General features: G+C 46.0%; 1 non-coding gene across 1 annotated transcript; it reads right to left on the reverse strand.

Annotated features, from left to right (window-relative positions):
- Nucleotides 1–5,264: 5,264 nt before the first annotated feature.
- TRNAG-ACC (transfer RNA glycine (anticodon ACC)) lies at nucleotides 5,265–5,337 on the reverse strand. The gene has a single exon. It is a non-coding gene; the product is annotated as a tRNA-Gly (tRNA).
- Nucleotides 5,338–6,000: the final 663 nt, after the last annotated feature.

A 6,000-nucleotide genomic window follows, 5' to 3' on the forward strand; every position in this document is an offset into this window, starting at 1 on the left:
TCTGAAGCACTTAGCACAGGGCCTCGCATGCAGTGAGTACACGAGAAATGGGGGGAGGGGCGGTGGTGAGGATTACTGTGCTGAAGCTCAGGTTCACGGTGTTTACCACTTCTCCAGCATCGACATTGCAGCTGCATTTCGTACATTCTTATTGTAGGAAAAATAGATTTTAAACACATTTTTATGATCTCGTCTGTGGAGACCCAGGCAATGTATACAAGATACATGATCTACACGCATTTTACAGGAAGAACAGCTTAGGTGAGGGTTGTCCAATTGAAATCTCTAATATATTTCCCCTGGTGTTTTGGTTTTTTTCTTTCGAATAATTTATTAATTTTCTTGTTAATTTGGAAAATACTTGTTTTCTGACATTCTTTATTAAGCTCTTTGGATCTACTGAGAATTTAAGAGTGGGCCAAGCTGAGATAAAGTTATTGGGTAGCTAAACAAAATTATTGTCCACAGGCTTCCCTGGTGGCACAGTGGTTGAGAGTCCACCTGCCAATGCAAGGGACGCAGGTTCGTGCCCCGGTCCAGGAAGATCCCACGTGCCACGGAGCGGCTAGGCCGTGAGCCATGGCCGCTGAGCCTGCACGTCCAGAGCCTGTGCTCCGCAACAGGAGAGGCCACAGCAGCGAGAGGCCCGTGTACCGCAAAAAAAAAAAAAAATTATTGTCCACAGAGGCAATTCAAGTCCCCCGTGCAGTGTAAGAATCTCTCTCATCTCCATCCTGAGCTAAGTGTCTGGTTATCAGAAAGCAGCCATAGGAGACCCCAGTGTGCACTGGAGATCTGTGACCACTCTATTATCTACAGCTTGTTTTTGTGTGTCTGAGAACATCGGAGGGGCATTAAACACCGTGAGGAGCATGAAAGGCATCCTGGGCTTCCTGGGGTGGCCACAGAGTGAGTCCCAGTACAGGCAGCAGTGAGGAGAAGGAAGGAAGAGCGGGGAGGGCCTGCCGGGGACAGCCCAGGACAGGGGCCGGTGCTGGAGGCTGAAATGGGCCCAGTGAATAGGCAGGGGTGGAGCCTCAGGAGAAGAAAAAGGAGAAGGGATCCACAGTGTGAGAAATGCTCCAGACGAAGAACGGCCCCCCGGTTCTGATCAGCAGGGCGATTGTGGGGAAGCCACGTGTGGGCAGATGGTCCTGGGTGGGCCTGGATTGAGATGGCTTCTGATAAACAAATATGAGGCCTGAGAGAAAGAGGATCCGGAAAGAGCCATTAAGGTGGGGAATAAAACCAGAAAGAGTGTTTGATAGTAACCAAGAGGAATAGGAGTTTCATGAAGAGGGAGTGAAGAACAGATCCAGTCACATTAAGACAGAGCCTAGGGCTTCCCTGGTGGCGCAGTGGTTGAGAATCTGCCTGCTAATGCAGGGGACACGGGTTCGAGCCCTGGTCTGGGAGGATCCCACATGCCGCGGAGCAACTAGGCCCGTGAGCCACAACTACTGAGCCTGCGCGTCTGGAGCCTGTGCTCCGCAACAAGAGAGGCCGCGATAGTGAGAGGCCCGCGCACCGCAATGAAGAGTGGCCCCCGCTTGCCACAACTAGAGAAAGCCCTCGCACAGAAATGAAGACTCAACACAGCAAAAAATAAAAATAAAATAAATTAATAAACTCCCCCCCAACATCTTTAAAAAAAAAAAAAAGACAGAGCCTAACCGTGTCCTGGGGATGTTGGAAACGGCGGTAATGTCCATGGTAGGAGCCGTTCCCGTGCTGGTGTGGTTGGGAACCAGGTGGAGTGGGCTGAGGCCAGACGCAGGGAGTAGTCAGGAGAGCATGTCAACTGCTCTTTCAGACGTTTGGCTCTGAAAGGGGGTCAAGGCCACCTGCGGGGAGCTGGATGTGGGATCAAGTGGGTTACGTTTCCTGTGTTGTTGAGTGTGGTGATGCACTGGTGGAAAGAAGCCAGGACATGACCGGGAATAAAGGTTCAGAAAAGAGAGTGGAGAGAGATGGAACAGTTCTAGGTGCCCAGTTCTGGAGATGAGGAGGGAGGGAGTGAAGATGCTGCAGCCTGTTCATCACACAGAGGCTGACGGCCCAGTGACCTCTGCTTCCCCCAGGAAGTAGCGAGAGTGGTCATCTGCTAAGAGAGATGGGGCCGGGATAGGCTGCATTGTGGAGGGAAGTGGGGCAGGACCGACAGGGGTGACGAAGCAGTGGGGAGGCCCACACATGTGCAGCAGCACCAGTTGCCCCATTTGGGGGGGTCTCTCCAGCAGTGAGACTGCTGTGGATACCCCACTTGACTCGACGAGTCAGATGTCTCCTTCCCAGCATCACCAGGTCCCGGCCCTTCCTATCTACCTGCTGCCCTTCAGGAACCGGCACCAGACTGAGCAGGGTGTGTGTGTGTGTGTCTCTTATAAAAGCCCTGTCAACACTTCATTGCCTGAAATGAGTTCAGTCTCATGTGAAAGTTCTCATCATGTTGATTTAAACCCTGCTTCGCAGATAGCCTATGTCTTGGGGTCTCAGTAACTTCTACAAACTCTTCTATGTTCCAAAGTCAGACCAATCTAGGTTTGAATCCTGTTTCTGCCCTCACTAATTATATCCTTGAGCAGAGTTTTACCTAACTGTTCTCTACCTCAATTTTTTCAACTATACAATCAGAATAATAATACCGTCTTAGGGGGTTGTTGAAGGATTGAATGAGAAGGCGTGTAAAGTATTTGGCACAGTGTCTGGTATATGGTGTGAGCTGAATAAATGATCACCATAATAAAAAAATATTAGTGACAGTGCTTAATGTTAATCTTATCAATGTTAATAATAATTATAATTACGGTTCATCAAATGTATAAGGCAGCTATGTTTCCACTAAACTTTTTCTCCAGCTTAAAGATCCTCAGTTCTTTTAACATTTTCTCCTGGGGCAAGGTTCAAACAGCAGCTCTGTCGGGGGTAGTGAGTCCCGTGTCCCTGGAGGAATTCAAGCAGAACGTGAAGCGTCACTCCATGGTGATGTTGTAGAGGGCCTTGAACTTCTGACCGAGGCTTAAGCTGAAAAACCCTAGGGGTCCATTCCACCCTATGTCCTTCCAACCTTCTGACTTAAAAAACAAGATCAGAAAGTGTACAATAAATGCTTCTCTGTGTCATAATCATTGTCATGTATGTTTGTCATTGCTATCGTATTTTAAAATTTATCCCTTTTAATAGTTGTCATTGTTATCATTGTCAAGGCCAGGGTTTTAATAAAAATGCCCATCTTCTAAAGTCTAAAATTATTGGAGAGGGTCTGATTAATTCAGAAAACATCAACAGCATCGTGCTAGATTCCTAAGGCTGTGAAAATGTGTAAAGTGTTACCTTTCTCGATAAAAATAATAGCAACACTTACATGGTGCTTATTCTTTAAGTTCTGCCCATTTCACATGCATTCATTACCTTGACCCTCATAAAACGTTATGAGGAAGGTATTGCTGTTATCCTCATTTGACAGAGGGGAAACTGACACTCAAGAGGTTAAGTGACATGCCCAAGGCCGCAGGCTGGTGAGGGTGGGAGCTGCACTAGAGCCAGGGTGAACTGGTTTCAGATCCTTTCTTGACCACTAAGCCATACAGCCTCTCTGCTGAGGACGGAAACCACAAACATTTCACCTTGAGTTTTTGCACCATTTCCCAGAAGAACTCCAGCCCCTTAAACTCATTTCTTAGTTGAAAAGGAGTCTTTGAAATCACTTCGGCCCCCATTTTACAGATGAGGACCCTGAGACCCCAGCAAATCTGGGGACTTCGCCTGAGTCCAGGTCTTTATTCCCAGCACAGGAGCTTTTCTGCCCAACATGCTTTTTGTCTCTGTCACTTCTCTTCAAGGGGGTGAGGCCCGGGCCCCGAGTGGTACTCAGGGCCCTTCTCTGGCCTTGATGGATGCTGGCAGAGAAGATCAAGGGCACAGTTGCCTCGTCACAGAGACTGGCGTTTCCGGGCCACAGTCAACAGGCCTTGCCTGCGCCTTTAAAGAGGAATCGACCCAGTCAGTCCCTGTTAGTCCAATAGAAGCCCCACTAACTGGACACCTTAACTCAAAAACTAGGCCTTTCCAGGTCAGACCCACGGGGTTTCCTCCTGGTCTGCCCCACCTCCATCTGTTTGTGCCGAGATCAAATAAATAACTTCACCACCAGGGAGGTGTTAGGAGCCAACTGGGAATTCTTTATCTGAGATAGGACTTGATTGGGAACAACTCGGGATGACTAATTATGGCTTTGAGGGGAATTCGCTTAGTGGCTGCCGCATTGCGTGAAGGATTCTTCCCACGTAAACTGGGCCATCTCACAGCTCTGAGGCTGATCATTTAATTAGCTCCATAGATAGTCAGATGTTACGGAAGCCAGTGCAGCACGTCAAAAAGACAGTTTTACAATGGTCGTGCAGGGAGGCTTCACAGTCCGTGTTCATGGGTAGCTGACGTCTTGTGCTGTTGAGACGCTGGCTCCCCAGGGCTGCCACCAGAAAATCCTCTTAGAATCTCACCAGGTACCTGTTTTCCCTTTGATTGAAATTTGGAAAACTCTTTGTTAAGCTCTCAAGATTTTAAAAATTAAAATTTTATTCATTTGATACTTTTTCTGGAATTTTAAAAACAGACACAAATGTAGAAAGAAGGGTATGAACCCCATTGACTCAACATTCAGCTTGAACAATTGTCCCACTGTCTTTTCATTGAGCCTTCCCCAATCAAACAGTTTTATTTATTTGTTTGTTCATTTTTGCTGGAATATTTGAAAGTGAATTCTAGACGACATATCATTTCACTTGTAAATACTTTAGGATTTATGTCTAAGCAATAAGTACTTTAATAAAAACATTATTTGATGCTGTTATCACACCTATCATTACCAACAACTCCTTAATATCATTTAATATCCTGCTGATAAGATATAACAACATATTTGGATTCAATTGTTGTCTAATTGGTTCAATTTTCCCCAACTGTCTTTAAAAATGCCTTTTTACAGTTGGTTTATTTGAAGAGAATCCAAACAAGTTCCACACTCTGCATTTTTTAAATCTCTATAAATCTCTAACAATTCCCCTCCCAACCCCACTCCCTTTTTCATGCCATTTATTTGTTCAAAACCCGAGCCATTTGTCCTATAGAGTTTCCCTTGCTCTGAGTTTGGATGATTGCATCTTTTTTTTTAAAAAAAATATTTATTTATTTATTTATTTATTTACTTGGCTGTGCCGGGTCTTAGTTGCGGCAGGCTCTTAGTTGTGGCATGTGGGATCTAGTTCCCTGACCAGGGATCGAACCCAGGCCCCCTGCAATGGTAGTGAGGAGTCTTAACCACTGGACCACCAGGGAAATCCCTGGATGATTGCATCTTTATGCTGTCATCTAACATCTTCTGTTTCCTTATGAAATGAAATCTAGAGACGTGATTGGAGTCAGGTTCAATTTTTTATTTTCATTTTTTTGCAAGAATTCTTCATAGGTAGTTCTGGGCTCTCCCTATTGTGTCACCCCTGGAGGCACCTAGGGACTGGTAGACTCAGTCTTAGTGAAATTCACATTGATCAGGGGCTTCCGGTGATATTGGCCTGATCCATCCATTATAAAGTTTCCATCATCGCCTAAGTCTGTTCTTGTATTAGGTGTGGCTCAGTCAACCAGACTTACTAACCTTTAAAGAATAAACTCAGTTTCCGTTAGTTGTGATTTTCCAACTGTAGCACCAGATTTCTTTTCTTTATAATTCTGTGTATCATTCTGAATGCTCTGTGATCCTGTCCAGAACAGTTTTCCCTCAGGAGAGCAGCTCTGACCTCCCGAGTTCTCTGGCCCTGGTGAGCTGGGATCGCCATGTGGGGAGTCTCACTCTACATCGAAAGAAACTCCAGGGCCCCACCACGAACCCTAAAGTAATTCAACTAGAAAATCAGCAGTTGGATTGTTTGATTTCCTTTTCCCTTCCCTTCTTCCCCCTCTTGGTGGTTTTAGATAGATGAGGCAAAGTATTCTCACGGA

The sequence above is a fragment of the Lagenorhynchus albirostris genome, chromosome 17 (genome assembly GCF_949774975.1).
Source record: "Lagenorhynchus albirostris chromosome 17, mLagAlb1.1, whole genome shotgun sequence".
In the NCBI taxonomy this organism is placed as follows: Eukaryota; Metazoa; Chordata; class Mammalia; order Artiodactyla; family Delphinidae; genus Lagenorhynchus; species Lagenorhynchus albirostris.